We start from the raw sequence: 11,900 nt of genomic DNA, 5'->3' as shown, positions 1-11,900 counted from the left end.
CTTTCCAATCCAATTTTTTAAAATTTAAATATAATAATTAAAAAATATAATTTTGAATTTGGCGTAGCAATACTGATAACATGAAAATATGAGCTACATAAGTGCTAATTTCATCATATTTTTGGGCTTTTAATGCTTAAAAACATTAATTTTAAATGCATGTTATCGTGATTTCAGGTTAAAAAAAGAATTTTCTTAAATTTCAAGTTAAACAACACTTTGGACAAATAATTAGGTCAATTTTATACATTTTAAACATTTTTAAAATGATGTTTATAAGAAACTTAATGTTTCAATTGACCTATTTCTATAAATAAAAATAAATTAAACAATAAAACTTATTTTAGAAATTACTAGACCATTTTCTACGTATTAATAAAGGGCTTTTATGATTTATTGGGCCAGTTTAATCACTAACAGCGTTGGTGAGTGGTGCAGAGCACAAGAGAATGGCGCAAGCCAATCAGAAGGTGCGATCATGCCTTCGGTGCGTGACACGCACGTACGCAACTCCGTGCATGTCGCACACTACACCAATCCCTGCAAGACACTGAATGGGCCTATTGTGACGCTCTGCATCTCCTGCGTACAAAGCAAAAAGGAGAGGAGTTTGTAACGGAATCAGAAGAAGCTGTTCTTCCGATTCCGTGGTGATAAAAGCGGGGAAAATGAAAATTTAGCGGCATTCTTGATTTTGAAGCTTGAGGAGAGTAGGCCTGGCTTTCTCGAAGACTCAAGAACAGGTCAGAGTGGACTTGAAGCCTCAATTTGGAGAGAAATTCGACGATCCAGTGCTGCAATTCGTCCAAAATTCAAACCTAAAATTGAGGAAATTTGGCTGTTTGTGCGCAGATTCCTCTAAATTTACCTCTAAAATCCTTCTGAGTATTCCTAGGCTCAACCCAAACTCAATTTACACTTGATTTGGCATTTAATTTTCACAATTTGATAATTTGCTTCCGTTGAATGTCTCACCTTAAGTTTTGATTTTATTTCCGATTAATTCTCAAATTTCTATTATTTTAGAATTTTTTAGGCTTTAGTCATCTCAGTTAAATAGTTTGGAATGAAATTTGATCATTAATCCATTCGAACTTGATTTAAATTACCTTAATTGTCAAATCGTGTTCACGATTTGCCAATATATGGTAGCTCGTAATTTGAAAAAAGAAAGGTGATGTTAAGAATTACTAGGCGTTGAATTTTACAATTAAGCTGTACCTCGTTGAGAATTACTCGGAGTGAATTTTACAATTGAGTTAGAACACTTTGTCCACCACCGAGTCAGCTTGATCACCCCCGACTCAACAAATCATAGCACGATTTGTGAGCTAGGGGTATCTTGCAAATTCGAAATAGCTTGGGTTAAAATTGCAAGATACCATAAAACATTTTTTTAAGGATTCCTAATCCGTGAGAACAGTAACTAGATTTTGAAAAATAATTTCAATAAATAAATTGGAATTAACTAAAATTGCCTTAACCATATCCCCAATTCACTAGTTAACCCTAAAAACTTAATTCATCTGAATTACGTTTTGGGTAAAATAATTGAGAACAATGACTAGTTTTTGGGTAAAATAATGGGGAGAAAATTCTAGAAAAATCTAAGATCAATTAAAAGTAGTTAGGTGATTAGTCAGTAATTCTTATCAAGAATTTCCAACTAATCATAAATTTGATTCTCAATTATAAATAAAAATTTGGAAATTGAGTCTCTATTAATGGATATATGTTGAGTAAAAAAGGGTACCAGGTTAAATACATCTTACAAGCATTGATATCATTTGAGTAAAAAGTATGTCATCTTAATAAAAATTAGAATTCTAAATCCTACGTTGATAAAAATTGAACGTCACCACTGCCTCCCCAGGGTTCGACCCCTTACTTGAGTACTAAGGGATAAATAAATTGTAGTGATTAAGTTCAGAAAACCCTGAAAATAGCAACATGTAAACACGTATTTTTGAAATTATCAAATACCTCCTTATTTGTGGTTTCTGATGCCGGACGTCGTCGGGATGTTGGACGATCGACACCGAATGTGATGGTTCAGTGCCGATGAAAGTTGACGGTATTGAACTACAGCGGTGGTGTTGTCCGATAGTGAAATCCTTGCTGAAGAGAACTACGATGAGATGCAAGATGCGACAGACTATGGTACGTGCAAGTGCCGACTAGCGGTGAATTTTGACTCCTTGGAAATCAGTGGAGTCACCCGGTGGTAGTAGGTTGGACCTCTCGAGCCTCATCTAAGAAGACGAGGATGTTACGGCGCTGAACGGAGCAATTCCGCCGGGTTCTTTTTTCTCTCACTGGACGGGTAAGCCCGACTTGAACCAAACGGTTAAGACGCTCTTGTATTATCGTGTTGTTCACTCAACCTGTCCCTCTCACCTAGGTCTAACCCAAGTGCGGCAGACGCAAAACAAAAGTGCACTGAAGGAAATAAGAGACGGGCGACAAAGTAGACGCACCTCGTCAATGTCGGCAGACTGATGTATCTCTGCTTCGTGCGTTCGGCCAGGTGCGCCGTCAGGGATGAGAGCAGCCCAGCAAAGGATAGGAGAATCGTGATAGCGGGTGATCGTGGGAGCGCGATCAACGAATCCGATCAGCAAGTCAGCAATTGAGCCTCTTCAGCCAGTCAGCGCGAGGGGGTTGCCTAGGGTACGCGCTGCTCGCGGTGACGGGGCGATTGGTGCACCATGGGATCAGGCCGAGTGTGCGATGGGCTGGGGCAATTCCGCAAACTCAATTCCGCAAACTCAATTCCGCACTGCTGCTGAGTCGTCAGATTTATCCACCGACGGGATTCGTGGAATTTCAGTTTGTGGATTGCGTTGAGGGAAATCTACCAAAGCTAGGCAGATAGATAGACTCCTTTCCCGCTGCTAAGGTTCAGCATCTGAACTAAAGAAAATGATTGTTTTTTCACCAGCGCCCCTTTTTTTTTCGGGTACTAAGAGGCCTCTCACTACCAACCAGTAGACATCATCTGGCTGGGTCTTGCTGGTATCAATAACGATAAAAAAAAAAACCAAAACAGCAACTAACTATGGCTCTTGGCCTAGACAACGTCCTAGGCGTAGGGGAGATCTGAGCAACAGGGAACGCCTAGACGAGCCCGTAGCAAGTAAGTAGATCGAGAGGTCGTTTCGCCCCTTGTCCCCAAAGATGGGTAATATGTTCTCATACAATGTGTTGCTCCAACTTAATTCTATAGGGCCTAGCTGGCGAGCGATCCCAGTCCGCGACAGAGAACAAGACAGCAAGCGAGCGTACCTTTGTTCGCTTCTTCTCCACCAAGCACTTAAGTTTAAGGATAACTGTAGGTCGGTGGCTACCTAAGGAAACTCCGATTCAATCCGCCCCCCGGCTGGGAGGCATCTACCTCATCCCGATCACAAAGAGAGGTTCACCATGATGGGGGGTAAGGTACTTTCTTTCAGAACCTAAACGGAAAGAATGAAAAGGGGACCATGCTTTTTCGACATGCTCCTCAGATTTAAGGATTAGCAGGGTAGGGCTTGTTTAGTTGACAGACAATGACAAACGAAACTAAGTAGTGCCTTTTGAATTGAATCTTAAGTAGCCTATCAGTGGTACGAAGCGGCCCCGGGGAGCTAAAGGTTATACCTTATCAGGGAACAACGGTTCTTCTATGTAGGGATAAAAGTTTGAATTCATCTTAGCATCTGAAGATGAATTGACTTCTTAACATGAATCTGAATCTGACTTCGTAACATGAAGATGAATTTCTTGCTCCTAAGCGCCTAAAGTCTTTCGCTCCCGCTCCTCGCGCCTTGCTTTTCACGGAGCAGGGCCAATTTTTCTTGCTCTGCCCCTGCTTTTGCGCCTTCTGAGGAGTCTTTTGCTTTTGCCAGATCTATAGAGATACTACGAGTCTTCCGTCCCAGATTCCCTCGCCGCGGCCATCTGGTTCACCGGTACTACCAAATCATGTTTACGTTACTGTTACGGATATCCAAGTATTCTCTCGGTTCGGTCGTGCTTCTGGTTTCCATTCCCATCATCATATTGATGGAAACTCCTCGTGCTGTGCCATAAGAACTTGGAGTCCGTATCATGGTGAAGGCGCGGAAGCGATGAATATTAAGATTCAGACACGATGGAGCGTGTGATTCTTGCTCAAAAAACTGACCGAACGCGTTCGAGTTATTGGCTCGTCCGATCCGGCAGCATTCATGAGTCGATCGTTCAACTGTTCCTCGGAAACACTGTCGAGAAGTGCCATGCAGCCCCCCGTCCTTTCTTTTCTTCGAAACCTTACTTCTGATTTTAATTTGAATTTGAATCAAAGTGAATAGAATAGTGTCAATCAAATCCAAATTTGAATTTGGATCTTGACATGTCGGTTGTTTTTAACCGTAGGCATCTCGCTAGGAAGTTGGTGGGCTCATCATGAATTAGGTCGGGGTGGCTGGAGGTTTCGGGATCCCGTAGAAAATGCTTCTTTTATGCCTTGGGTATTAGCTACAGCTCATATTCATTCAGTCATTCTACCCCTTCTTCATTCTTGGACCTCGCTTCTTAATATTTTGACTCTTCTATGCTGTGTCTTAGGAACCTCTTCAATACGGTCTGGATTGCTAGCTCCCGTTCATAGTTCTGCTACAGATGATACACGAGGAAAATTCTTATGGCGGTTCTTCCTTCTAATTACCGGCATATCTATTCTTCTTTTCTCCCAGATGAAGCAGCAGGCATCGGTCCGTAGAACCTATAAAAAAGAGATGGTTGTGGCACGAAGTACTCTTGTGCACCTACGTCACTCGGCTCGCGCGCAACCCCGCCTCTTATGGAAAAATTGAGCTTATTGCTGGGCTACTTATTCAGAGTCAGCAATTGGCTGCCAGATTTCATCTCGGCCGTAGCGCTTCGGAGGTCACTGTGGCGTGGCTGAATGTAGAGCAGTCCGCGACGGAAGCCTTTGATCAGTAAATTATTTCTAACTTCAGAAGATGGTCAAGGTAGCTTGCTTCCAAGCCACTGCACTAGATGCACATGTAGTCGTAGTCGTCGGCCCAGAATGCCTCTGTTCGTTCTATACAAGATTCTTTTTTGTGAATGGAGAATGACGTCGCTCTTTGATCTACAGAATCAGGTTACGAAGTCAATGGTAGAGATCTCTCCATACCAAGGTTTTGACTTTAGGTTACGAAGTCAATGAAGATGCATCTTCATGTTACGAAGTCAATTCAGATTCATGTTACGAAGTCAGATTAAAATGCAGAAGGCGCAAGGGGGCAGAAGCGATAGAGCAAAGTAAATGAAGGCGCGAAGCGCGCAGTGGATAATGAAGATGAAGATGAATCAGGCGCGGAGTGAAGTCAAATTTTATGTTTATTTTATGTTTTCTGATTTACTTCGTTTCTCTACTTCGTAACCGCTACGCGCCTCGTCAAAACCTTGAAGAACCTTCCAATTAGTGATATTCCCCGATGTGGCCGGCCCCGACTACATGGGAACAGATCCTTCTTCCTCGGAATCTAGACTTATTTCCATTGTTCTCGCAAGTCTTCTCGGGAACATCTTGAGGGCAGCAAGAAAAAAAAGAAACCTATCCTTAGCTCTATGTAGTGGTCGGCCTTCGTCAAGCTACCGCTTGCCCAGCCGCCTGCCTCCTTGTGTGGAAATGCTTCTCATGATCTCCAGCTTTTTCCCACCAGCTCTTTCTCCACTAAGCATAATGGAAGCCGGGTGAACTCAACCAACAGAAAGTAAGTACTTACTAATAGCGAAAGGAACTCTCCGCCCCTTCTACCAGCATGAACATCTAGTAACAAAGCGCTGTAAGATGGCAGGTTTTCTTTGTTTGCAGAACCGAATGTTCAGCATGAAATGCATTCAGGCGCGATGAGCAGAAGGGGCGAAGCGAATAAAGAACTGAGGCGCGAGGGAGCGGAGCGAAGAAGCAACATAGCGGCAAGGTTATGTTTTTTTTTAACTTAAAATGATGAATCGTTGATGAATCGTTTCAGACTTCGTAACGTTGATTCATTTACTTCGTAACCTGAATTGACTTCGTAACCTAAAGTCTTTCGCTCCCGCTCACTCGCCCTCAGAATATCAGCACTTCTTCTCCCGCTCGTAAACTCGCCCCTCAGAACCTTTGCTACGCGCCTTGCAGAACCTAGTTCTACACTCAAATCTGCTAGTTTTTCTAAGGCGCGAAAGCGGTGAATATGTGAGGCGCGAGGAGCGTTCAGATTAAGATGAAGACGAGTGAGCGACTCCAGGCGCTTAGGAGCAGAAGCGAGTAAGGTTCTGCAAGAAAGGTGGATCGGGTGGAGGTGGTCATCATTCTGAAAAATAATAACTTATGATTTTTCTTTACTTTAACTTTATAACGTTTATTTGACTTCGTAACGCTCCTAAACACTCTATCAGTCGCGTCTTCATCTATCTTAATCTTCCTGCTCGTAAACTTCGCGCCTTCATTCTTTCAGGTTACTAAGTCATTATCATCACCTTCGGAACGTTTATTTATGTTATTACATAACATAACCTGTTCTTCATCTTCCTCCTAAAGTCGGACCTTGAAGAACGTTGTTCGCTTCTAAAGTCGCTTCGCTCCCGCTCCGTCGCGTCTTCATCTTCACGCTCATCTTCATCTTCACGCTCCTCGCGCCTTTGATGATTTTCTTTCTTTACTTCGTAACCCGCTCGTAAACTCTTCTGCTCCCGCTCCTCGCGTCTGAATCTTAATCTTCCCTGCTTCCGCGCCTCTACCGCTGTTTGGTAAGTGGCATACCCAGTCTGCCTGGTTCTTTCATTCCTAACGGAACCTGTTGTGCAGAAGGTATTTCAAATACGATACAAACTCTGGTGGGACTTCTATAAAAAAGATCTTTCCACTAAATCATCATACTATAAGTCGAAGTCATGGCATGGGGGGCTAGGAATAAGAACGAGAATCAGTGTCGTGGCGGTGCTACGAGATGGCGATTTCTCATATCGTATAGAGGCGGACCTATTGATTGACCATAGATGCGAACCGATCTACCGGTATCTAAGATAAGTAGTTGTTCTATCGTTAAAGGTTCCGACGGCGCGACTTTAGGAGGAGCCTATATCGTTAGTATTTCCCGCTCGTCGGTCAAACCAATGATTCTCTTCTGTCATAGAGAGAGTCTTTGCTATGTAGCTCCGCTAGCTAGGAATGCATCATCGGGGCAGGTTTTCCGAAGGTTCCGAAGGCGCGGAAGCGGTGAATATTAAGATGAAGACGCGGGAGCAAGAGTTCTTGAATTAGTTAATCAATAAAGGCGCGAGGGAGCAGAAGCGACGGCGGTACGAAGTAAATAACAACTTTACTTCGTACTAAGATGAATATTAAGATGAATAAGTTAATCAATAAAGGCGAATATTAAGATTAACTTATTTAAGAACTCTTGCTCCCGTGTCTTCATCTTAAATAAGTTAATCAATAAAGGCGCGAGTGAGCGGGCGCGGCGTGTGATTTTATGAGCAGGAGCGAGGGAGCGAAGCGACGGAGCAGGAGCGAAGTGTTAGGATTTCATGCTGAACTTGTTAGTTAGAGAGGAGCGCAGCCATCTTGTTTGTTCTTTGATTTCTTTTTTTACTCGACTTCGTAACCTTTATTCTGAAGTGATATAGATTAATGCCTGGATTAGGGTGGGGCATTATTTGCACCCAGGAAAACGCTTGCAGATGCGACCATGAATCGAACCAGGTCGAAACATTCAGCTGTCGACGTACAAACTTTGCTGGAATGTCGACCGGGATGGGATGGCCAAGCCCTGGTTCCCTAGGTTAGGGTATTCCTATGTTGAGCCTACTCAGATCAGAACAAAACTAGTTGATTCTCTTTCTAAGGCCGGCTGTTCATTCTGAACTTCTTGTAGAACCAGCTGAGATCCCAAGTCTCCAAGTGGGCCCTTATCTAAAGACAACCTTGGCTTTTTAGAGAATCCCGCTCTTGTGTCGTAGGACTTGTAGCTCGGCAGTCCATCGGGGGGGGTTTGTTTATCCTTCCAGTTTCGAGTGGGGGGGGGGGTGGCGGTCCCCTGGACATAGTCCTTGAAGGCAGTGGCCATTTAGTCCATGGTCCATTGGATGGTCGGTGCAAGGCCAGAAATTGGAACACATTGATTCTGCTCGTTCCCGTCCTTCGCTTCAGGGCCTGTCCCTTGGTGTGGTCAGTACGGAATACTGTCGGGCAGCGAAGCTTACACTTGTTCACTTATTATGACGGTTCACCAGGGCCTCTTTCCTCCTCCCTTTTCTGCTCATTCGTAAGGGTTCGGACCCCCACAAAGGGGGAGGGAGTCGACTGAACATCTCAGCCATTGGCGGGAATTTTGCCTGCATCCGATCCCCAATTCTTGTTCACCCCGAATAACTTTGACTTGGTGCCTTTGCACTCAAGGTTATACTTCCTTTCTGACTTCGTACGACTTCATCTTCATTGACTTCGTAACATTCATCTTCACTTCGTAACATTCAGATGCATCTTCATTGACTTCGTAACATGAATCTTCATTGACTTCTTCGTAACATTCAGATTCATCTGAATAACCTTCGTAACATGAATCTTCATCTTCATCGCTCCCGCTCACTCGCTCCTGCTCCCGCTCACTCATGCCTTCGTCGCTTCTGCTCCGCTCCCACTCACTCGAGTCTTCATCTTAATCTGAACGCTCATCTTCATCCTCATATATTCACCGCTTCCGCGCCTTATTAAACGTTATAAAGTTAAAGTCAATAAAAATAAGGTTTTTTTTAACATAAAATGTTATCTTTAGATAATTATCCACTGGATAACGTTATGTTATATTTTCACATAAAACGAAGGCGCTACTGATTGATTTAGTACTGGTATAGTAGTACAACAGAATGTTACTCGGGGCCCCCTCCGGGGTTATTTGGCAAGCCCCTTATGTAAACATAATCTACTAAAGAAGCTAAGTTACACAAGAAGTGAGTTTTAGAGTGACCGACAGGTTCTGATTTACCAGAAGCGTTGGCGACCTAAAGTATTGTTACGCAAGACGACATCGATTCAGTATTTCAATAGAACAAACAAGCCCACTAATAACTTAGATAGTGGCCCTTACACTTTGGTGTAGTTGACCCTACCTATTGACTCAAGGCTTGTCTGACTCAAGTTCGGAAACTTAGAACCCTTCCGTAGTGGGATGTAGGCTTCAGTGGTTTTGGTACTTTTTCACCACTAGTTAGGATTTAGTAACCTACACCGGCAGGTGAGTAGTTTAAGCGAACACTAGAAAGAACTCAGCGAGCGCTCGCGCTATGTTGTTAGCTTTTTTCAACTGAAGTCGCGTAGCGCCAATTGTTAGCTGATAGAGCAGATAGAGCGCGGAGCCCCGAGTCTAAGCGAGCAAAGCCATTAGTTTCTACTGTCGTACTCACACTACCAAAGGTTCTGATTTCTCAAAACAGAAACTTTCTTATAGTTAGGGTGGGTTACTTTTGAATCGACAATAGTTACGAAAGGGGGAAATAGCTCAGTTGGTTAGAGTGCTGGTCTGTCACGCCAGAAGTTGCGGGTTCGACTACTGCACTTTTTTTTATAGTATAAGCCTCCCGGAATGGGATGGGATGGAATAGAAAGAACGCGAAGTTGGATCGGTTTTCTTTGGGGGTGGGGGCTTCTTCACAAGCTTATCTCCGCCCCGTTTCTTGTCCGTCTCGACTGGCAGCAGCAGGTCTCCCCATCTCTCCTCAACTTCCCCCGGTCTTTGGCCCGAGCTGTATGAGGCAGAAACGCGTCCCACGTACGGTTCGGAGGCCGAGCCCCACCCCAGCAGTAATGGTGCGGCTTAGGTCAACTAATACGAATAAGATACAGTTCACTCAACGATTGCCCTTGGGTTCCGAACTCCATATGGGGAAGGAGCGTTGTTGTTTGCGAAGTCTCGATCATTTACATGGACCCACTTCTCATTCCATTTGTGGGAATTTGATGATTTATAAATCGTCCCTAACGAACGATCAGTTCATGTTTGAGCATGATGAATCACTTCGTGCCGACCTCTTGCCAATGCTTCGTACCTCATCTGAGAATGGAAAACTGGAGCATTTTCTGCATCGGCGGATGAAGAATCGCGAACATAAGAATGTCTGGTTTCCCATGTTCCTAGAAAAAAGATACTTTTATTCCATTCGAGAAACGACGAGCACGACTGAAGTGGCTATACATACAAATCCATTTACGGATCTATATGCTCCAATTGGAAGTGGAAGTTCCAGAACTGGCGGCTGGTATACCACCATAATGAAACTGCCTTTTATTTTTAGTATTCGGATAGGATTTCTGTTGGCTTCATCGGGAGGCTCGCGTAGTTTGTTACGTCAGCTCCTAAAGGATAAGTTGCATTGGAGTCGATAAAGTTCCGTGGAGTTAATAATTGCATAAAAGGAGTAAAAGTAGTGGCTGCGATGCGAGATCCATAAATGGTTATGCCATTTGGGCTTTGTTCTAACCGATTCCTCGGCTAGCGGCATTCCTGATCTTCTTTATGTGTATTCTAGCCCATATGCTTGAGGGTATCTTAATATCATAGGTTACGAAGTAAAAGCGCTTCCCAGGATCGGACGGTCTCCAGCTAGCGAGCGGTTCAATTCGCTTCGCCACTTCTGCTCGTCGCACCTTCGGAACTCGATCTATGCTACTAACAGTGCGCTTTGTCAGGTAAGGCGCGGAAGCGGTGAATATATTAAGATGAAGACACGAAGAGCGGGTTCTGCAATCTCAAAGTTAATACACAAGCCCATAGCATTGCGCGGGGTCCGTGGGTTGGCAACACGGCCAGTTGAGAGAGGTTCTGAGGTTACGAAGAAAGAACGATGCGCTAGTGAAGCAATGATTTTAGAACCGGTTCCGATTGGAGAAGTTCTTGCAGAACCAAAGGAAGGCGCGAGGAGCGTGAAGATTAAGATGAAGACGAGTGTGAAGATTCAGATTCAGACGCGACGAGCGGGGATTTTAATCAGAAGTAAGGTTATGTTCTTCGCTTCGCCCCTTCGGTTACCTAAAGTCGCGCCTTGCTTGCGTAGTGGACCGGTTATAGTAGCAATTCTATGTAGGGAATCCCACGGCAACCTTCTTATTAACTTCCTTACTGATTAGCATCATTCATCATTTCTTGCAGAACGTTTCTTTTTGTTACTTCGCTCCTAAGCGCTAAGCGCCGTCGCTTCTTCGCTCCTAAAGTAGCGCATCCGCTCACCCGCGCCTTCGGAACCTTGCTCTCTGTAAGCACCATATCAAGTCATCCTGAATGTGTTACTTGCTCACCGCTCCGGGGCCCCTGTAACTGGCTTTCTCCCGCGTTGTTCCACTTTATTACTGGAATAACGACCCATACTCGTAATATCTTTCTGCTTTCCAAGACCCCTTTTCTATGTAGTTATCACCGAAAGGTCTGTAAAGTAGCCAAATCTTCAAGACCATCCCGTAGTGTGTACTTTACTTCTTTCTGATTTATTTTAATAATATAATAAGTAAAGTGTTAGAAGGCGTGGAAGCGGTTCATATTAAGATGAAGACGAGCGTGAAGATGAAGACGAGCGAGCGGGAGCAGAAGGGGCGAAGCGAAACAATTAGAGTAGCCGCCTGAACGAGCAGGTAGAGTAGCCAGCTTAGCAACTGCTGCCCAATTAAGATGTCAGAAAGGACTCGTCCCTTATCCTGGCCTAAGGTAGTCAAGTAATAATAAATTGACTAATAACTTAGCAAGGCGCGAGGGAGCGGAGCGAAGAAGCGACGGCGCGACTTTAGGAGCGATAAATCAAAACCTGATTTATCAGAACAGTTCTTATTTTAATCAGAAGTTCTGAGGCGCGGAAGCGGTAAATATTAAGATGAAGACGCGATGGACCAGCAAGAA

The 11,900-nt window shown here is 44.0% G+C and overlaps 2 pseudogenes; both read left to right on the top strand.

The window, feature by feature from the left end:
• Positions 1–2,498: 2,498 nt before the first annotated feature.
• LOC144701434 (uncharacterized) lies at positions 2,499–3,427 on the top strand (annotated as a pseudogene).
• Positions 3,428–9,604: 6,177 nt separating this feature from the next.
• On the top strand, positions 9,605–10,464 carry LOC144701433 (cytochrome c biogenesis CcmF C-terminal-like mitochondrial protein pseudogene; annotated as a pseudogene).
• The last annotated feature ends 1,436 nt before the right edge of the window (positions 10,465–11,900 follow it).

This window comes from Wolffia australiana, chromosome 3, assembly GCF_029677425.1.
Source record: "Wolffia australiana isolate 7733 chromosome 3, ASM2967742v1".
In the NCBI taxonomy this organism is placed as follows: Eukaryota; Viridiplantae; Streptophyta; class Magnoliopsida; order Alismatales; family Araceae; genus Wolffia; species Wolffia australiana.
The sequence above is the reverse complement of the archived record's forward strand: the minus strand, read 5'-3'. Positions and strand labels throughout refer to the sequence as shown.